At 37.3% G+C, this 23,268-nt stretch overlaps 1 protein-coding gene across 3 annotated transcripts in view; it reads left to right on the top strand.

Annotated features, from left to right (window-relative positions):
- Window positions 1-23,268, top strand: part of GRM7 (glutamate metabotropic receptor 7) — an 884,078-nt gene that overhangs the window by 98,948 nt on the left and 761,862 nt on the right. The gene's annotated exons all lie outside the window — the stretch shown is intronic.

The following is a 23,268-nucleotide window of genomic DNA, read 5'->3' as shown; positions in this document are numbered from 1 at the left end:
CATCCAGTTTTCTGTAAATGATAAAAATTTCCAGTTGGCACCAGTAGATACCTCATGGTTGACAATATTTCTGGCCTTGTGAAGCAATAGGAGATCCTCTTGAGTTCCTCTCTTGCTTTCTCATTCTGTTCTCATATTCATGCACTCACCAGTACTTTGTAGAGTTCTGGTAAAGAACCCTTAGTACTCTCAGTTTTGGGGTGACTCTCTGCTCTGTCTTCTCAACTCAAGAACCCTACCAGTAATCTCTCTGTTCCCTTCTTCCTACCAGCAATTCAGGTCTGACAGTGCAGTGAATGACAGTAGTGGTGACTGTTCACTGCTTTATTATTTTTTTTTCAAAAAACAAACAATAAATTGCCTAGTTTGTTTGCTTTGGTAGGGTCAATCTAGCCCCCATGTTTCCATCTTTGCTAAAATCAGGAGTCTGTAAGCATACATAATTAAATTAGTAGGACCATATGACTTTCCTTCCTGTATTACTCTATTAACAGCATCCTCGTGGCTAGAATGAAGTTTCACAGTTCCCTGTGGATTTTTTCCAAAGTAGTCATGATGTGAAATTCCAATGACAATGGATAATTCACTGCACAATACAACATCTGTTCTTACTGAAAGAAAGAAGCCTCACAATTCTGCATTATATTAGTGAGGGCAATCAGAGCTGATGTAACAACAAATCTCAGTATTTTAATGACAGCATTAAGACAGGTTTATTTCTTGCTCACATAATCATCCCATAGACCATTATTGATTTGTTTAGTGTTTCCATAAAATGACTTGGGGGACCAGGTTGCTTTTATGTCCTGACATACACCTCCTAGGAACTCAGAGACTTTTTTAAATAGAGTTGGAGACAGAGGAGAAACAGAGATAAGTACAAAAGTCTACCTTCCCTTCCACCACAAGCCAAAAGTAGCGAGCCAGAGAAATAGCATGGAGGTGAGGTGTTTGCCTTGCATGCAGAAGGATGATGGTTCAAATCCCGGCATCCCATATGGTCCCCCAAGCCTGCCAGGAGCAATTTCTGAGTGTAGAGGCAGGCGTAATCACTTAGAGCTGCTGGGTGTGACCCAAAAACCAACCAACCAAACAAACAAACAAAAAATACAAGCCAAAAGTAGCAACATTAGCTCAGCTGGCATTCAGTGGCAAAAATTTAACTGCAGACTTGCTGCTCTTATTAACCAACAACTAGTGTCCTCTTCCCTCAAAGGAAAACAAATGAACATTTTAACCTTTTTTTTTTTTTTTTTTGGTTTTTGGGCCACACCCGTTTGACGCTCAGGGGTTACTCCTGGCTATGTGCTCAGAAATCGCCCCTGGCTTGGAGGGACCATATGGGACGCCGGGGATCGAACTGCGGTCCTTCCTTGGCTAGCGCTTGCAAGGCAGACACCTTACCTCCAGCGCCACCTACCCGGCCCCAACATTTTAACCTTTTTTAACCATTTCTTGACAACACAAAGAACTTGGTGAACCTTTGCATACCCCTAAAAATACACATTTCTTTTCTCTACATCACTCCCATTCTGCTCCCAGGCATCAGGTCTATGATATTTTTTTTCCAGCATTTTATTTCTTCAGAATGTTATTACTCTGAAACAGGAATATTCTTTTGCAAAAGTATCACAGCCAGAATTCCCTTTCATAGTACTGTGCCCACATTGGATCAGCACCATGCATTTCATTTCACTGAGTGGAGTTGAGCACTCTGGGTTGAGCCCGTACAAAAGGAAGAAATGTTTAGCATCCTGGGTATTTATGAGCAGAACTGCTGTTCCTTTTTCCTTTGCAAACTAAAGCCTGTTGGAGTTCTGTAGGCTTTTTGATTCACTCAGGAAATCACACTAAATAGGATGATTGTGAGGATTAGATAAAGTATTTTTTTTTATCAAGTGTTAAGCCCAGTCTCTCAGCACAAAAAGAAAGCAATTGAAAATAAGACTCTTCTATTCATTGATTAAGGATAGTTTGTAAGCTAAAAAGAAAGTACTGATCTTGTTGTGGATGATAATGTCTTGAAAAATTTACTCTTGTGTTATTTTCTGCAACTGAGTTCTATTACGGTGTTTTGTTGTCTGCTTGCTCAAGAGAATGGATTTTCTCCCTTCCCTTATCACATAGATTTCACCTGAATAAGGCCCACATAACAGGAACCACATTCATGTTTGAAATTCGACCAGCCTCTGAAAAGCAATAGTGCAGAGAGAATTTTGATGCTAAATTCATGTATCTAGTCCTAGCTCTATCCCTTACTTATACAGTGGAAGAAACTTTCGTTAACTTTGATATTAGCCCATGACCTGCCATCATGAAAAAATTGTGATGGGAGGGAGATAATGCATCCATAGAGGAGGTTATGGCCTGTATAAAGTGCCTAATTAATGCTATTTTAATCAATTTGGTAATAAGAAAACAAAATATCAAGGTTGAGGTTAAGAAAGGAAAAAGTGAGCTTGAATGATAAAACTGCAGGGCCCCAATTAAATTGGACCCCAATTTAATCCCTGGCAACATTTATGGTAACCTGAGCCCCACAAGGAGTGATCCCTTCAAGGATCTTCAAGGAGCCTAGAACCAGGAAAAACCCTGAATAGTAAGAAGTGTAGAATTCAAAATGTGAAGGGGAGGCTGAGATAGTAGCACAGTGGTAAGCACTTGCCCTGTATGCAGCTGACCCAGGATGGATGTGGGTTCGATCCCTGGCAGCCCATAAGGTCCCCTAGCCAGGATTCTGAATACAAACCCAGGAGTAACCCCTGAGCACTTCCGTGTTTGCCCCAGCAAAACAAAACAAAACAAAACAAAAATACAAATAAGCAAACAAAAAAAAATAAACTCTCCAAAATGTGAAGGGGAGAGATGATTGGCACAATTGAACTCAACTATGTATTTATGTTTTAAATTTTGCTAAGCCTCAGTTTTCTATTTTATGAAACATCTATAAAACGAGGCTAAATTATTCAACCTCTATATAGCCATTCTATTAGTGTTTTGTTGACGTAATATTTATACAACATAAAAAAGTATGCAGGCTTCCTCAGAACTGTCAAATGCCATGCAAATTAAAATTCTTGCACTTTAAAGGGTCGTTGGTGTCACAGATAATTATTTAATATGTTTAAACTTTAAGAAACTTCAAGGAGTGTGATATTAATTTTATTCTTGATTTTTGAAGAGTTCAACTGTTGGACTCATGCAGAAAGACATTCTCTGGATTTGTGCCATTTCTAAGACATTAGACAAGGCATGGATTGGTTTCATTGAGCAAAAGGGACAAATTCTTATGTATTATTTAATATGTCTTATTTCAGGCAATGCAAGATCATTGCTAATCAAATATTCCTTTTGGTGAATCAGGCCATGGTGGAAGATTTATCGGTATAAAGTTTACAAAAGCATCAAAAGAAACGGACAAAACTAACTGAAGTCATTGAATGGGGAATTCTTCTGCAGACAATTCTGAGGTTCATACAAATGGGAGTTGGATCTGTGAATTATGGACATAGACTCCTTGCAGGGTGAGAGGATTTTCTGTTCACAGGCCTGGCCTCTATTATGAGGTGATTTTTAGATTCAAATTATATTAAGACTACAGAGAAACTATGCTCACTTCTTCAGTCTCACCTTGGACAATTTAGGCACTGTAGAAAAATTATTTTAATCTGGAGAAAAAGGAGTGTCTTTTGTGGTCTTGATCTTATTTTCTCGTTTTGTATGGATTTGTTCTGTTTTGTTTTGTTTTTTTGGGTCAACACCTGTGCTCAGAGGTTGCTTCTAGTTCTGTAGTCAGGAATCACTCCTAGCGAACTTAGGATCATATAGGATGTCCAGGATCAAACCTGAGTTAGCCATATGCAAGGCATTCTGTCTAGGATCCTGTCCCCAGTTTTAAAATTCCTTCCAGGGAAACCTCAAAGCTAGTTATTCCATGTCAAGTTATACTTTCATCCTGCTCACAGGCCCCTCTCTTCTGTCTAGCCTTCTGTAAATGATGTTCCTATCTTTTAGCTAAGGGTAGAATGTTTGTATTTTGTCCATTTTATTTGAGAATGTGTCTAAGTTCTGTTGAAATAGCACAGGGGCCCAGAAAACAGTATTTTGGGGGGATGCTGATGCTTCAAGGCAGGTCTTAATTTTATTTTACAAGGCTCGGGAAACCCCTGGATATCATAGATGTTGCTTAATAAATAAAATTCAATTAAAATGACATGAAACGATAAGTTTACAAAAATACAGTTGAGAATAACAACCTGTTCGCATCAAACACAATCTCTAAAAGTAGTGGTATGGCTATTTCACCCTCTATTTATATGTATGGATAGAGTGCAAGGTTTTGGCCCAGTAGAATTTTATTTTCCTTGGTAGATAATTTTGGATGCCTCAAGTCACCCCACCAGCATCTTTTTAAGATTACCTTTGGACCTTGGTGTTGTATCTTGAGACTACCATCATGTGCAATCCTAAAATTTCCCATAAAGTTTCACTCTAGCTTTGATTTCATGAGCTGTTTCCATTTAGTTAAAATTAATCTCTTGAATGCAGGAATATCTCCCAGGACTTCAAGCTTTCAGCTCTCAATTAAGGTGTGTAACCTGCCATCTTACTGAGGGCAATGATCTCAAGATATAACTGGGTTGCAATGTAATGGAACCCAATTGTGTTTTTTTATTATTTTCGGTGTCCGTTAGGATTTACTTTTAGGAGATGCACCAGAATTTGTTCTGGCTCTGCATTCCCAACACCAGTCATTTAATGGAGCCTTCTTCTTTGATGTTCTGTGGATACCTCATCTTGGATATTTTTAAGTGTTTACACCTCCACATGAATTGGTTTTCAGCTTGCTCCTGTGTCCTGGGTTAAAGTACTGTTTATGGTCTATTGCAAACTATTCCCATTTCATCTCTCTTCTCCCACCTTTCATCCAGAGAATTATATATGGGCTCCTTTGCTTATGCCTAACATAGATCTATCTCTATTGACTTGTCTTCAGAATCCAAGAACCTATGTGGAAAATAGGAAATTCATTTCCAGGTATTTACCTTCACAAGTTAGGCAATGATGCTATATCCATCATCCATGCTCTGGACATTGCAGATATACAATGAGGAAAAGTTCATAGTTTCTGTCTGCTGGCAGCTGTTATTCAGAGGGAGAGAAAAACATTGAGAAAGCAGGATATATTACGCATTGTGGAGCACAACTGAAATCATCCATTTCTAAAGGCCAAGTAGAAGATATTGAGATAGATTAAAAAGTTGCATCTTACCTAACTTGGAAACTATACATGAAGGGATAGTGTACTTTATAACTTCCTTTGCAATATTTTGTGCATACTTATGCTAAATAGTCTGGGTTTGATGAGTTCATGTACCATTGAAACCACTGTCACAATAGCAAGTACCAAGTTTGTTCCCATCCACCATCAATATTTCCTTCGGGCTTTTTGCAGTCCTAATTACATTTCACTTCGTCACTTTCTCTCTCTGAATTATTATAATGTACATATGTCTGATATGTCTCTGTGTTAATTTACATTAACTTAATTTGCCATTGTTTTAAATACATGGACATAATACTCTCCAATCAGGTTGATTTTTCTTATTTTTCTCAGCACAGTGATTTGAGATGCATATAGTTTCAGGTGGCAATCATTTGCTTCATTTATTTCAAGTTGAATAATAATCCACTTAAGAATATTCGTCATAGGGTTGGAGATATGACTCATTAGAAAAGCACATGCTTGTATGTCTGAAGCCTGGTTTTGAGTCACTGTGGTGTGTGTGTGTGTGGGGGGGTTATGTGCAATAATCGCTACTTTAAAAAAAAGCACTTAGGAATTTTTGTCTGCAAGTGTTTGGTTATCCTGGATAAGTACCTAGAGATGGAATTTCTGGGACATAATACCAAAATTTTGGGGTGATATATGAAAATATTGCAAACATGATAAATTTGATATCCATTGGTCTTTTTCCACCTAGTTGTCTTTATAACTACAAAGTTCCTCATATATGGGCTGATTTGAGCCTGAATTCTTTTTTTTTGGGGAGGGGGCAGGAGCACACCTGGTGATCCTCAGGGGCTACTCCTGGCTATGCACTCAGAAATCACTCTTGGCTTGAGGGAGCATTTGGGACTCCAGAGGATCAAACCAAGGTCTGTCCTGGGTCAGTCAAGCGCAAGGCAAATGCCCTACCACTGTACCATCATTCTGAACCTTGAGCATGAATTTTTGACATGCTCTTTTAAGTGTAGTCTCAGGTCAACATTTTATAACCCAGTAACTAGTACCACATCTGCACAATTAGTAAAACCTAAAGGCAGGACTGGGGAAATAGCTTAAGGGCACTGTACATATATAACATATGAAATACTGTGATTTCTGGAGCTGCCTGATTCATGTAGGCACTGAGACATGTGGCCCTAGTGGCACCTGAGCATTGCATTGACAAACTTAGCATTGATCCATAGACCAATACCACCAAGATAATTACAGCCTGGAGTAGACTTTAGTCTCCCATATCCCTGCTGAAATCTTTCCCATGAATAACTTGGCACCTGCTCCACCTTCAGAAACGCCCGTTATTCTATCAGTCTTCAGGTCTCACAGTTTACCCTCATGAAAATCACTGTCTTTTGTACATGCATATTAGGGTTCTGTGGTCTTTCTGGGGTCTGAGGCATGATTCATACTGGTTACTTTGCCTTCATTTGTACACACACAAATTTTGTAGTTAAAATTAAAGGATCTGAGGATTGTCATTATTTCCAATCTCTCTTAACTCTGAACTATGGTTCTCTCAATGATTCTGATATTTTCTTATTTACTTGTTCACCTTTACCCAATTATCTACTTTTTCCCCTGGTGAGCTCTCGTGTAGACAAAAATCATCATTTTCAACTTGATACTCTATGTCAGTTTTAAACTAGCCCAAGGGCCATGATCTTTCTGTCTTGCTAATTAAATGTAACACCAAACTCATTTATGGTTGCATCATACATTAGTACAGAAATATCTTTTGGGGAGGGGGGTTGGATCACACTCAGCAGTGTTCAGGGGTCACTCCTGGCTCCATGCTCAGAAATCGCTCCTGGCAGGCTCGGGGGACCATATGGGATGCCGGGATTCGAACCACCGTCCTTCTGAATGAAAGGCAAAAGCTTTACCTCCATGCTATCTCTCAGGCCCAGTAATATATCTTAAGGAGATTAAATACTCTTGCACTTTTTATCATTAAATAAGTAAGCAATATTCTGGTAATCTAGACTTTATTTAATAGATGTTGGGTGGATCTCAGAGGAGAGAACTTGAGGAACATTACATCCAAGAAAGGTTTCCAAGTAATCACCATGGCTGTCACCCATTTCATACCCTAAAATACCATGACTTTGTGAAGAGCCTTCACGGGACTCTCATTCAAAAACTATTTGATATTCACTTTATTTAGTCTTAATTTAAGTGTCAAAATTCTTATGCCAGAATATGCGAAATAAAAAAGAGAAAATCCAATGAGGTTAGAAGAAAATTAATGCAGATGTGCATAGGCACATGCCCATCAGCAGAACATGATGATATTAAAAACATAAAATTACCATTTAAAACCCCTATGATTTAGGGCCATTTTGTGTAGGATCATATGACCTTATGGCATCATTCGATGGAAGAGGCAGCTTTGATATCATTCCCTAAAATATAGCTCTGAGCCTATTGATCATGATAAATCTCCTTGAAAATATTTTAGGCACTTAAATCGTAACCAGTTATTCTCAGTGGCATTTCTAATTAAATAATAATCATTGCCTTATAAAATTGTACCTATGTATTGAATAGAGGAGGAAAATAAATATCTTGGCCTTTGTGACATACCTGTAAGTCATAACTCTTCCCTGCTTAAGAATAAGAATTGAGAAAAACTTAATTTATAGTTTACCTTGTTTAAAAGAACAATATCCAATAAATTCCAAAGGAATTTCACTGAAAACAATTTTTCTTCTAAATTTTGTCTTTTCCAGGAGTATGTTTGCTTTGTATGAATCATCACTTTAGATAGAAGCATTTATTTTTCAGTCATGACCAATAAGTGAACTTTTCCTGGACATGTTCTCTAATGACTTGATTTTATTTATCTATGTGATTATCTATGTGATATATGATAATATTGGAGTAAGTCGAAAAATGACAAAAATGTGGTTTACGAGACAATGTATTGTTCCATCTGGATTCATTAAGGGGCCAAGTTATCATCTTTAATAGCAAAGAACATATATTTTTCATATGAGCATGTCGCCTTTTTAAGTAAGTGCCAGAAGTGTAAATATAATTTATCACCAGATCCATTTAGAATCCATTTGTCTTCACGACACTCTCTGTATGGATTATCAAAGCATGATTATACAGAAATCCCATCAATTCTCATTTTCCTTATGGTAAGTTTATATTTCAGCATGCCTAGTGAGAGATGCTTTCTATTTTCACACGTATCAGTGATATACACCTACATTTTAAATGTTTTTTACTTGAGTTAACTCTGGCATTGCATTTTTGCTAACATCTATTCCTTGTTGCTCTCTTTTTAAGGGATGTTTCAGTTTCATAAAATGACTGACGGGGGTCATGTCCTTAATCACTTCCTTTACTCTGATAAGGAAAATCTACCTACTAACAACATCTCTCTCTAACTAACTTCATATAATTTTAAAAAACAATGAAAGAACAAGCCCAAATACTCCAATTTCTTGTCTTCCCTCAGACCACTCCAATTGAATATTTTATGTGTCTTGAGTTTGACAAGTTTTAGAGTGCATCCTCACCCTTCATCTTTGACACCCTCTGAAATTGTGTTTAGAGATTATTTTGCTGCATTATATTTATCTACCACCCTGCCTGATTTTGAAGTACATGAAGACTTTTGTTTCTGTACCTGCATAGTCTGACGCAATCTGGCAATTAGTGAACATGGAAAAAAAAGTTTTCATTGAATAAATGTATGAGAAAATAAAAAGAAGTGTCCCAATGGCTAGTGATATCAGTAAAATTTGCATCTACACTTACTTGATCTAAGAATTGGGAGATTCGAGTACAGGAAAAGTTGAAAGTAAATGATAAGCTGGAATTGGTTAATGAACGAAAGGGATTCAATGACAATAAAATAGGGAAATTATCTTAAACCATGAAGTTAAAACTCAGGGAGCAAGAACATACAATATATATTTTATTGTCATGGAGGATAATAATAATAATAAAATAACTATTAATGACACGATGCTTATTATTCTCTGAAACCATTACATTCACTGCAGTTCAGAAGCTCCCTGTGTCATGAAGTTCTCTGTGTCATGATTCCTGCAATATCAGTTATTTGAGTTGATTTACAAAACTAGATGTGTCAAGGAGACGAATGCCAGTCCTAAACTAACTCTCATTCTTGTCCTGAACCTCAGTGTGTATCTACCTGAGAAAAGATGCGATCCCTATAATTGTGGAGAGAGAACTAATTCTTACTTCCATCGAGAGAAATAACAACCTAAACAGAGAATAAAGCATAGAGGATTTTTTTCCCTAAAAACATGAATGGTGTAATCATTTTACTTTTAAAAAGTACTCTGCCTGCTTGCTTGTCTTCAGTGATTCTCAATCAGAAACGATTGTGTGGTGATATACTCCAAAGTTAAATGCAGGGTGCAGTGGGGTGCCCTCATCTCTGGGAGACTACCAAAGTGTCCATGTTGCCTTTCTTCCTCTCCAGCATAATTGCAGCTTTTACAAATGGGATTAAAAAGAGTCTTGATAGTCTATGGGTTTATTTTCTTGAGGGATGGTTTTCAGGTGGCTAGTGTTAGGCAAAGTGGGTCGAATTGCTGCTTCAGCATAAAAACAAAGCTATGCATGTTTGCCGGAAGAAACACAGATTATTTGCACAAATAGGATCATGGAGAAAGTTCAGAAATTGATGGTTCTTATGATGTTCATTGAATCAATGTCATGCTTTCATAAACACAGTACCTCCCAATATCTGACTTGTGATTCATAGAACAACATCTCTGCCATATTACATGCATAGAGAATGCATGGATAGACTATTGCATCCAAAGCATTTCATTGCAAAATATTTGGAAATAAAAAGTAAACTGGAGAACAGAAGTGGTAATCCTCATTTTAAATATTCTGTGCTCACATTTCAGAATGTCTGAAATGCAGGGAGAGCTTGTAATTGATTCAGGTCATAGTTTAATTGGTCGCAATTCTTCTTACATTAAAAAATCATGAGATTCACTAGGAAGACATAGAGTCTCGAGAAATTAAATAACCAATGTTAAGGATATTCTAAGTAAAATAAAGAGAATGCATTTACTTTCTCTTTCCCATCAGACACATTGGACTTTGCCAGCTTGGAGATCTATTAGTGTTTTCACTCTTTTCAAAGATGTATTTGACACTTAAGTACCTTTATACTCACATCTGATTTTTGTGCAAATATCTACATTCTCTAACTCTCTGAACTCATCACTGACTCACTCACTCCCACCCACCCCAACCTCCTCATAGCAGTGTGTAGTTCCAACTGTTCATTTGTGATACATAGCAGTATTTTTTTTTATCATAAAATGAAAATTTTATTTCTCTGGCACCAGTAAGCACCCCACTTCCCCTCACACTTTCTTTTGCTTTCCTGTCACTTAGCCTACTTCTCCAGCATATCTTGCCCATCCATATTTCTTCGGTGACTCCTTCTATCTGCTTCCAGAATAGATGAGTCCTATGATGCAACTTTCAACTGTCACTCCTTCCCACAAATCAGTAAAACTCCCATATTCCCTTATGTATTTTATGCACCTAACCCCAAATGCTCTTTGCTAACATTCTATTTTCCAAAGTCTCTCTTAGAAAATCATGTTCATATGTTTTCCTTTTGTTTCTTAATATAGTAGCTGAGCATCAAACTTCTTATATTTTTATTCACCAGCTATCCCCTAGAATTCTTATTCTCTGACTTTACAACCCATCTTCCAAATAAGTTTCTTTACAGTATATCCAACTTTGTAGATCTGTTTCCCTTTCTTTGACCCTTATTTTGGTCAAAGAAAAGTCTAGGAGTGACAAATGCTTTATTGTAGATGATATCTTGTCTTCATTTTCTACCAAAATTACTACCACTCTGGCCTAAATTCCTGCATATGGCCAGTCCAGCATGGTGAAAAATGTAAGTACCAGGGAAGCTGTGTGAACTCACTACCTTCCACCGTTTCTGGTCAGGCAGTGTCACCTTGTGGTCAGAGCAAGCTCCATAGTTTGAGTCATGAATTTAATTTGACTAAGTTCAGTCCTGGCCACACACAGGAAAATTATTCCTGGGATATAGAAATACTCCAGCTGCTATATTAGACAGACCCCAAGTAGTCTAGAGGTAAAAGGTGGAGAATGAGCCATTCACACAGCCATTTTGTTGGCCAATATTGAAAAGGCTTGGACACCCAATGAGAGAATTATACACTCTTCTCCTCTCCTTCTTCTTAAAGAAAATGGTATGTGACAAACATAAATCTTGATGGATTTGTTTCAAGGCATTTCAGAGTTGGGTACAATTTTGAGAAAGCTTCCAGAAAGATGTATAAAAAGAACTTAAAGTTTATAGTTAAAGATCTGAGACTACTTTCAGTCATGGGCTAATTTTTATGCCATTTTAGCTGGACTTCATCTATTTTTTTCAACTTTTTAAGGTATAATCTATAAATAAAAATTGTGTCTGTTTAATATGTGATTTGATGTTTTGATCCAAGAATCTACTGGACGAGTACTACTGCCAACAGTTGATTAACACAACCCTTACCACCTATACTCAACTCCTAATGACAGCAACAAGACTTCTAATCTACTTGACTCATATATGTCAGGATTAGGTTACATATCAATTAGTTGTCATCTTCTTTTTAATTTGTATTGATTGATTGATTGGTTTTGGGCCACACCCAGAGATGGTCAGGGGTTACTCCTGGCTCTATGCTCAGATATAGCTCCTGGTAAGCTTTGAGGACTATATGGGATGCCAAGAATTGAACTGGGTCTGTCCCAGGTTGGCCACAAGCAAAGCAAATACCTTACTGCTCTGCTATCTCTCCAGCCCCTATTTTTTATCTTCTGATGCATGTTGGGGTCTCAAAATCTACTCATTTTAGACTGAAAGTATGTACCTTATAATCAGTGAATGTCAACCCTACTACCTTCCATGCCAGCCTCTGGGGATGACTGTTCTATTCTTAATTTTTAAAAGTTTGTCTATTTTATTTTATTTTATTTTGGTTTTTCGGTCACACTCAGCAGCGCTCAGGAGTTACTCCTGGCTCTGCGCTCAGAAATCGCTCCTGGCAAGCTCGGGGAAGCATATGGGATGCCTGTATTCGAGCCACCATCCTTCTGAATGCAAGGCAAATGCCCTACCTCCATGCTATCTCTCCGGCCATGGGAGTTTGTCTATTTTACATTCTGTACTTGAGATAATGACTTAGCATCTCTGTGTCTCTCTGGATTTATGTTATATGATGTCTACAGGTGCATTTATATTGTCCCCCAAAGCAGGCTTTTCTTTCTTTTTGTCAGGCTATTATCGTGTGCTTTGTATCTACATCACTTTTCCTGGACCCCATTTATCTTCTAAATGGGGATACTAAAGTCTACTTCATAATGCTGCTATAAAGATCCCAGTTTGCATACACATGTCTAATTTCTAATTTATGACTTGTGTGATTCAGAGTCTGTCCTATGAGAACTGGAAAGCACAAAGAGTTTATTGTTCTTTTCATTACCTATTCTTCAAGACCCACATAAAAGCCCATAATTCCGTTTTATTTACTCTAGATCAACATCCTTCTCAGCGATTGTAACTTCTGAAAAATTTCAATATGTTTTTATCGTTAGTTTCATAAATGCCCTCATTCAGTGATGAGCTAACTCTTAGGTAGATGGTATCTCAGGAAATTGAGCTAGTCCATTTATCTGCACAGTATTTAACAGTAGATGCTAATTATGTCCATCCAATGATATACACTGCTAAATATTTTTGGTATAAAAGTAATATATAAGCAGTATGAATGGTGAGTTTTATGGCATCATTTCTAAGCACAATAGTATATACTTCATATGAAATTTAGCAATTTTGTTAAAAATGAGATATTTCCAACTGTTGTATAGAGGAATTTTGTTGTGTTAGGTTAATTACATTTTTAAATCAATAGTATAAAGAGGAGATGGTTAAATAAATTCTTGAATAGAAAATATCACAACTAGGAGAAACATATGGCATATTTGCTCAGGTCCTAAGTTAGATCCATGGTTCTTCAAGGTTCCTTGAGAATCAATTGTTAACAGCTTTGGAGACACTCATTGCACTGCAGACTGTAGTCTTAGTGGCTTCTGGGGCTGTTGTGCCTGAGACACAAACTGTCAACCCCCAAATGCCAAGGTCAAGTGCCCTGGGAGTGATTATGTGTCTCTAATCTCTATTATAAGGCCCCTATAGTGTGTATAGCCTATAATAGATTAATAGTTAATCATTATAATACTTTGGGATTTACATTGAGTTGAAAGATATTTGTATTCACCCTAACTATAAAATTAAATATATAATTTGTCATTGTGCATATTTATATGTAGATATATGCATTGCTATGAATAGTGAAAGTGATCAAAGTATTTGAGATTACTGTCTTTCTTCATAAGGTTTTTATGTATCTTTATGTCCAATTAAGCTATATATTTAGCTAAAATGAGATTCCATAGGGTCGGAGCATTGACACTAGGGATAAGGCATCTGACTTGCAAAGGCTAGCCTAGGACAAACCATGGTTCTAACTCCAGACGTCCCATATGGTCCCCCCAAGACAGGATTTATTTCTGAGCGCACAGCCAGGAGTAACCCCTGAGTTCAAAGTGTGTGCCCCCCAAAAAAAAATAAGATTCCATGCATCATCAGAAAGGAGGGGTTTGCTAATGAGGATTTCTCCTTGATGGCAGGAGGGACTGTTGGCAAAGTAAGATAATTTTTTTTAGTTCCTTCTTCAAAAAGGCTTACCTAAGCACCTGTTATTTTAGTCCCTGTACTAGGAAGTGGAGGATAAAAAAAAGAAGAGCAAAAAAACTCTGTTCCTACCTTTCTGAATTTCCATTTTAATGCAAGAATCAATTAAAGTCAAATTGTATCCAGCAACATACAGCAACCATCAGGGAGAAAGTTCAGAGTGAGGTAGTTCTGAATCATTGGATTGAGAAGAGAAAATTTCTTTGTTTTGTTTGTTGTTGTTGTTGTTGTTGTTCTTTCATTTGAGTTTTTGTTTTGGGACTCACCCATCGATGCTCAGGAGTTACTCATAACTTCACTCTTGCCAATGCTAGGGGACCTTTTGGGGTTGCAGGGATTGAACCTGGGATTGATTTCTGCAAGGCAATGAATTGTCCTACCCACTGGACCATTGTTCTGACACCAGGAGGAGAAAAATTTAAGAAGCTTTATAGAGGAAGAAAGATGCTAACCTGTGGGTAGGGAGAGAGAGAGGTGACACTCCTAGCAGTAGGGACTGTGTCTGCAAATCAGGGTGGAAGAAGAGATTTGAAAACCAGGATGGAAACTGGTAAGGGAGGAGGAAGGATTTTGAACAGTCTTGATCCTGAAGCCACCTTCCTCCAGGCAGCACCTTCAACCTTCCACTTCCTAGGACACTTGGTTGGTTCTTGTGAGTTCTGTAGGAAGGGTCCTCACTGCACCTCATTCTCAGCCATTTTCTGTCTACACACAAACTAGTCCAGCTTCTTGGGGCAGAACTCTCTGTAGAGAATCCTGCTGAGAAGGAGCTGGGGAGAGGCACAGTTGAGCCAATGGACTGTACTTTGGGTGGAGAACTGTGAAAACCAAATGGGAAATAAATATGGGCTTTCTTATCTGTGTCAATGGTCTGAGCAAAGCTGATCTGTTATTCACATACAAAGAGAATATACATATTCTGTAGGAGATTTAGTAGTCATGAATATATACTTAGTGTATGTTGTGTGCTCTTAGAACTCCACAAACAGGGGTCTTGTGAAGGAATTAATTCACTGTAGTTCCACCCCAGCTGGCTCAACTCAAAGACTAATACATCTAGAATTTATTTCTGAATTGTAATGGCATCATTTTAACCTCTCTCTCTAACAGACCACATAATTAGAGTAGGCAGGAGGTGAAGGAGTTGTGACAATATAATCCTCTTTTCTAATCGGTTGTTTGCTTCTGCAGATCAAAATAGAAGAACTTGAAATAGGAGGGAAAAGAGCACAGATGAGAGGATGAACAATAGGGAGAGGAGGTGAGCTGCAGATTCTTTTGTGAGTTCCAGCTGGAAAGGAAAGTGGTCTGCCCTTGAGGCTTGGAGTTCTTGCAGTGAGTGAGATTCTTCGAAAGCAGAGCCAGATTTCACCTATTGGTGAACTTACCAAAAAGTCCTCACTCATGGTGATTTGGTAAAGTCTTTCTGCAGGGGACTCAGAAGTAGAACACAAGCTTCATCTATAGGAGGTTTCAGGTTTGACTCCATGCACAAAAGCACAAAAACAACAAAAGCCACAGTATCTATAATCATTATCCTCTCTTCTTCCACTTCCTCTACTTTCCTGAACTAAGTTCAATAGATGCAATCAAGCAGGTTATTTGTGAGAAAATTCCAAACTTGGCCCTAATGAGAAATAATCCAAGAGACATGCAATTTTCTTTTGGGTTGGTTTGGCTGTTTTTGAGTTCCACTCGTATATACCTCTGGTTTGGTAGCGTTCATGAACCATATACCCTGAGCAAGGTAAGAGCTTTGACCTCTGCTTATGAAGTGTGAAATTATTAAAGATGTATATGAAAAACAGTCCATGTAATTAGTAGTTGTCACATGAAAATTTCTGGAATTACCAATAAGCAAATAGGTGGAATGGAGGTCATTTAGTATGAAATTTAGGAATGTGGAATGCATATAATTTGATCATTTGTGATTCTAGATTCTTATCCATAAAGCTTTGCTTCTTTCATTGACAGGTGAGCCAACTATCATGGGGATAATCTTATAGCTTAGAAGATATATAAAAATAATAGAGTCAAAGGCATTGGGCATCTAAGTATCCCATATACACACCAAGTGGGACATTCTATTGATTCTTGTTTACTGCCAGCAATCAATATCTATGTTGTATTGAGTTGCTTAACATTACTCAGGCCTTAATAACTGCTTGTTTATTCCTGCAAATACAATGGTTTTATTGTCACAATTGTTTTTTAACTTCATTTCCAGACATTGCAGTGGATTTGCGTTTTACAAATGGACACTGGTTTTTCTCTTTAAGTGCTCATGGAAGCAAATACATTTCGGTGTCAGTGTGTGTGTATGTGTGTTAGTGTTAATATAATAAATTAGAAGTGACAGTGCTGAGAAGGAGTTATAGTAAGAGGGAAAGGTGTTTGCTTTTTATGTGCCTAACCTGGATTTCTTCTCCAAAATATCATAGAGTCCCTTGTACCTCACCATAAGTGGTGCCTGAATGAAAAGTTGGGAATAAATCCTAAGTACTGATGAGTATGATACCCACCCCAAAATAGACCCAATTTGGAAATGATGTAATATGAAAACACTTTGGTACTCTATGGTATGTGGAATGACAATACATCTTCAGGAACCAGGCATACAGACATTCAGAAGCCCATTTTGTCACTTAATTTGGTAGCTCTCACTTGCCTCTAAGCAGAATTCCCTACAAGAGACTTACCAAAAGCCATTGGTATGTGGTGTGTGTGTGTGTGTGTGTGTGTGTGTGTGTGTGTGTGTGTGATGGTGAAGTTGAGAGAGGGCAGGCATATCTGAGAACATCTATTTGTTTAAAAAGAATTTCAGAGCTGCACATCTGGGTTGACCCCATCTGTGTAAACCAGAGGTTTATTTGGTTACTAAATCTACCAAAAAACTCAACTCATGGCTACAGAGACCATCTATCTATACACTCTGGGCACAAGATGCTCAGTCAGTGCTCGGACAATGGCCTTTGCATATACAGTAAAGATAGGCTAAGGACCAGAGTACTTTTGTTTGAGTCTTTGCTTTACAGTGTTGCAGCAATAAAAATTGTACTGGAATTCTTGTTTGATTTCTCCTGCTTTAAACTTCTGACCTTTCAAAGTTGGCCCTGCTGAGCAAAAAGTAGGAAACTGGCAAGAACATTTCATCAGATCTTTAACCTCTCCACCTGACAAAGTAGGCTGCTATGTGATCATGGCTTCTTAGAAATGGAAAGGTTTATGTCTGTTATGTCATTTTTATCTTCTTAATATACATGAAGGCAGACTAGACTTCTCAGAGAAATTTGCTCAGCTTCTAGTGTTACAAGTCAGTTTTTGGAAGATTTCATGAAACTGGTCTGGAGTTTCTTATATTTAGGTAATATTATGGAAAAGAAAAGTATCAGAGATGGTGAGAGCTGTATTTCTTGGATGGAAGAAAAGAAAGGAAGGAGGGAAGAAAGAAAGAAGGGAGGGAGGAAATGAGACAATAAGGGGAAAAAGGAAGGAAGGAAGGTTGGGAGGGAGGGAGGAAGAGTGTAAGAATTGGAGGGAGGGAGAGAGGGAGAAAAAAATAACCCTCGAAGCCCTATAAGATAGTTGGTCCTAATATAAATATGGTGGGAAATGTTTGCTGATGAAGATTGTTGTACATTTTATGACTCTAACTCAATCATGTACAACTTTATCTGTGGGGGGAAAAACTAAATTATGATCAACATGGTAATCACGTTTTTTAAATAAAAATTAAACATTAGGGACCAGAGAGATAGCACAGTGGTAAGGTATTTGCCTTGCCAACACAAGACAGAGCCAGTTTCAAATCCCGAAATCCCATATGGTTCCCTAAACCTGCCAGAAGCAACTCCTGAGCACAGAGCCAGGAGTAACCCTGAATGCCTCCAATTGTGAGCCCTCAAAATACCCAAAGAAATATTGGTGAATATTTTAGCTTATTATTACTTTGAAGCAATTAAGCACGCTCTCAGAAGATATTTGTAATAAAAACTTTTCTTCTGAAATATTTGAGAATTGCTTTCTCTACATGTGGCTGTCATCACTGAGTAGGTTAATATTTATTTCTCGTACCAAAGGGCATTCCAACAGAAATATCTTGATCCAACTGTCAAAATCAACAGATTGATCTTGCTGCTTTATTTTACATCTTAACTAAATTTTACCAGTTATCCCAAAGATATCCTTTATGAGAATAACATCTATTTTAGGATCATGTTTTACAAAATGTTTAAACATTTTTTGTACATTTTCCATTTTAATCAGGAATACAAGCTGTTATAGATGTTAGCTGTTTAATGTGTTTTCCTTACTTCCTGTTTCATTCAATTCAGGCAGTTATTGACACAAAAATGATTTATTATGCACACAATTTCTGATATTTTTACTATATTTTAACTTATATGTTCATTCATTCCATTAAGACAAATAGTAATGTTGTTTAATAAATTCTCCCAAACAGTAAAAAGATTGTTACTTTAAGTACAAAAAAAGCAGTGGCCTGTGAAAAATCACCTACAGAATTTTTTACAAGTCTTTGCAATCCAAAACTTTTAAATATTATTTTTAAATGGCAGTTTGATGACATTTATCTTGTAGTAAAAAATAGGAAATTGAACTATGGTCTTTAAATTTCATTGTCATACTTTAAACTATTCACATTAGGCATTATTATTTTTCATATTTCTGTATTATTGTTGAGTGCTTATCAGTCAATATCATCTTACTTAATGTGTCAAAAGATGCTCTTGAATATTAGTGAACATTTTTGCAGAGCATACAAGCTGCATTGCCTGGTGTTCTCTCCCTGAGGACATAGCATACAACACTTTTCCCCTCTGAAATGTGTCTGTTATGCTTGAGTGGGAGATTTTTAATATATAGGAAAAATCACTGAGTGTTCTCTAAACTTGATTTTTTTTTATTATCCATTTCTCAAAATTCTATAGTCTCTGGGACTCTTCACATTTAGTCTATTCAGGCTTTTTTTCCCTAAGTCTTCTTAAAGAAAGCATAAGGTTAAAGGTGATAAATAAAGCATAAGTTTAAAGGTGATAAAGAAAACAACAGCAGACCAGGTTCATTTCCTTCCTGCAAAGATGACCAGAACACATTATAAGCCAATACAAGGAAGGGCCTTGCTGTCCTTCATGGTCCAGAACCTTCTTTGCCTTGGGTGTCATCTGTTGCTTGCATTGGCTTAAGGGTCAAGGACACTGGTATAGAGAGATACTTGTGCAAGAGACTTGTGATGGTGGAAGATGAAAAAGGAAGATGAAAAAAGTTGGTGGAGTTACAGTCCCAAGCAAAGATGTGAGAAATTCTTGACCAGGCCAGTTGCGCCAAAGCAGAGGTAGCCTCCTTGTACCATATTGCTCTGTCATTGGCCCCAAATAGGATGGTCTCAGCTCATAGCTGAGGTAGATCTTGATCTTATGCCAGAGGTATCAGGTAATCATGTTCCTAGCATTTGAGCCTCATACCTTTTTCCAAGACTGAATCTCAGAGGACATGAATGTCTGTACAAAAAGAAGACTTTTAGTTTTCTCATTCATTATTTGTGTACATATTTGAAAATATGCTTTAAGTATTTTTTTACTATTTTTACTTAGGTACCCTAATTTATAATAGAATTAATAATAGAATTCCAGGCTTACAGTCTTCTAAATTAAAATCCCACATAGTGGATTTGTCTTTCTTTGCAATGTACCCAATCCCACCCACCTTCCACCCCACTCTTTTATAGACTATATTCAAAAATATTATGACACGTTTACTCTAGCATTCGCTATTATAATTTATTGGCCATGGTTACTTCATCTCTACACACTAATGTGTAAGAGACCCCCAATCAATTTTCTAATGTTATCTCAGTTCACCTCAACATAATACCCCACCCACCCTATTTTCTTGGCATTTTAATTCTGTATTCCAGGCCAAGATTTTACTATGATTTGATCCCTTTAACGTCTTTGTTTTGTTATAAACTGCAGTTAAATATGATAGTCTTCTGTTTGTCTATCTCACTGACATACATGTTTTGATATGATACCGTTCATCTTCTTCCTAATATTTTCATGGTTTTCCTTGGACAATTTATTCTGTGTTAATATCCAAGTGAGTATAACTTTTATACCAATACATTAATTTCTTCGTTGATCCCTTCAAGAAAGCCATTGTATCTGTAAATATTCTCCTTTTTACATCAATAGAGGAAGGCACTTGTGACAAGTAAGGAATGATGCATTGGAAAAAGGATAAAAGGAACTAAGAAAACAAATGGAATTAATACAGTGCAATACAGCTAGAGCTGTATTACAGCCCCCAAATGAGGGTCAGCCTTGGTTCCTTTGTTTCTTGTCTATGGAACTTGGATTCTTACTTTTTTCTTCTTGTACACATGGAAAGGATTGCTTGTTAAACAAGGGGTGTCACACATTTGCATGATATTTGGGCTGTGTTCTGCTACTCATTTTATTGTTCTTGTCTTATGATTTCCAATGGAGGCTCATTTATTCCTTTAACAGCTCTTCACTGCACACCTGTTATGCAGTGTTTTCATTTAATACTGAAGTTCTAGCAGAGGAGAAAGCATCAGGCTTAAAGTTCCCCTTCCCTGAAATGCATATACCAAGATCAGTAAACAGTCATATAGATTTTGACTACTTGTATCTGATGCTAAACATCTGGAAAGAAATCAAGATGGATTCTAGAGGATGCATGAGCTTTCCCTGTTATATTTAGTGATCAAGGCTGGTTTTACCAATTTATTGATATTTTTTGTTTGTTTTTTTGGGTCACATCCAATGACACTCTTTAAAATCCTGGTTTGGACAATCCTTTATATGTACACTATAACTATAAATTATATTTTATTTGTTTTTATTTTGTGTATTTATATCTTAGTTGGCAAATTGGCCAAAGCTTTTTCATGTTCACTATGAGTCTCGTTTTCTATTTCATTTGCTCGGATTTGGGGGTGCCAATTCCATTATTTGACTGGCATACTTGCCCTCCCATCTCAGTGACCACTTTTCATCTGACCAGTGCATTGAAACAAAATTTATCACTAACACAAGACATTGATATTTTAACATCAGTACAGGTATTGATCATAGCAGGGTAAATTTTTGAAGCATATGATTCTAATTCCCTCAAGTTCTAAGAGACAATGGTTTTTGACATCACATTATTTGTTCCTTTTATTTATTTATTTGTTTGTTGGTTTGTTTTGGGGGGGCACACCATATGGGATTCTGGAAATCAGTCCCGGGTCCATCCTAGGTCAGACAAAAGCAAAGCAAACATCCTACCACTGTGCTACCATTCTGGCCCTATTTTTTCTTTCAAAGCAAGCTATTTCCATCCCTGGCACAAACCAAATAGTAAGCCTAGAATGCAGGCAGAGTCTTGAGGCTCAATGAAATTTGGCATCTCTGATTAGACTCGTCAGTGCCAGCCTAACACTTATCTGAGATGGACAGACAATCTCTATGTAAGGGTAGATATCAACCAGCAAACCGACACAATGCAACATAATTAGAAATAGCTCAAATGTAAATTCCTTATTTTATGACTGACATCTTCATAGATTTAACTATGATAAGGGCAAGGGATGGACCAGTGACTCCTAAATTGGGGGATATTGTGTCCCTTGCCCTCAGATCGCTGAACTAATCCTGGCAGTGTTGACAGTAGCCTTAGATGTAATTGTAGGATATTTTTGTTTTGTTACCTGAAAAAGGCATATTTCCAGGGCACGGTGAATGATGTTTATTTATTTTTTTCTGGAAATGGGGTAATAGTCCATTACTTTTTGGGACCTTCTCTAGTCTGACAAAAAGAGATACTAATTATACTAAAGCATGAGGACTTTGTCAATTTGGGGGCTTAACACAACTCTAGTTTAGACAAGAAGTTATTAGAAATTCTTTAAAAAATGCCATTTAACGTAGTTCTTTTTTTAATCTTATTTTTTAATTTTCTTCTTTTTTATTATAAGAATTTATTCAAGAGACAAAATTGATTAATATTCTTAGTTTTTGTCGGGAGTCTGGTTTCTTTTCTCTCCACCCCCCAACTCCACCAGCAATATAATGTAGCACCACTTCCTCCTGCAAAGACATATTAAACAAAGGGGAAATTGTACATATAAAAACAAGCTCTTATCTACTAGGAGTAAGAACGCATACTTGTTTACAACACAGGGACATCTCCCACCCTGAATGTTTGTCATGTGGAAACAACTTATTTTTTAATTTTAATCAAAGTGGATTACAAATCTTTCACAGTGATATTTTTGGTACATAGTAATATTGGATCAGGGGCATTCCCACCACCAATATTATCCTCCCATCACCCTGTTCCCAGCATGCATCCCATATCCTCTTTTACCCCCTAGGTTGCTGGTATAGGTTGTCCTCTCTGTGTCTGGTATGTTGTAAATGGGTTATCGATTCTGTTGTTGTTGGCTTTGGATTTGGTGTTTAAGATTGATCCTTTTTTTTGATTTCTACTTAATGTTCATAGACTGTTTGATCTTGGTACCTGCCAGGACTTGGCACTTGGCTGAAATTTAGATAAATGTCTTAGAAATGTAAGGACTAGGTTTGATTCCTGGTACTGCAAAAGTTTTTCTTTTAAAAAGTCCTCCTGATTGATTCAAATACATGGTGAGTGAACCCAAGAAGAAAGAACACTTTTCTCTACAAATGGACAGTAAGGGACCCCTGGGTGACTCAATAGCAAAGGTATCTGTCTTGCAGGCATTGCCCTTAAATATAGTCTCCTATAATCACTCATATGTATTCTCCATAATACCAATGACTGCTGATCTGAGAGCCCCAGAACTGCCAAAGAGAGTGAATCTGCAGCACATAACAAGTCGCACAAATGAACCATAGTTAAAGTGCATGACTCCAGGTATGTCCTACAACTAGCAACTCTCAAGCCCCACAGTTCTGTGTGTAAACCTGTGTGTTTATCTCTCTGTGTGTGTAAGCAGTGAAAATAAAGGGGGGCAAGAACCAAGCCTGAGATTGGAAACATTACATTCTCTGATGCACAGTCAGTAGTGAACACGACAGCCAATTATGTGAACACCAAGACCAAACATTTGTATGACACGCTAACCAGGCATCAGACTTAAGGGAAAGGAGGGGATAAAAATAGATTGTGAAACTGCAAGTTTACA

The sequence above is a fragment of the Suncus etruscus genome, chromosome 20 (genome assembly GCF_024139225.1).
Source record: "Suncus etruscus isolate mSunEtr1 chromosome 20, mSunEtr1.pri.cur, whole genome shotgun sequence".
In the NCBI taxonomy this organism is placed as follows: domain Eukaryota; kingdom Metazoa; phylum Chordata; class Mammalia; order Eulipotyphla; family Soricidae; genus Suncus; species Suncus etruscus.
This window is presented reverse-complemented; position numbering and strand designations above follow the sequence as displayed.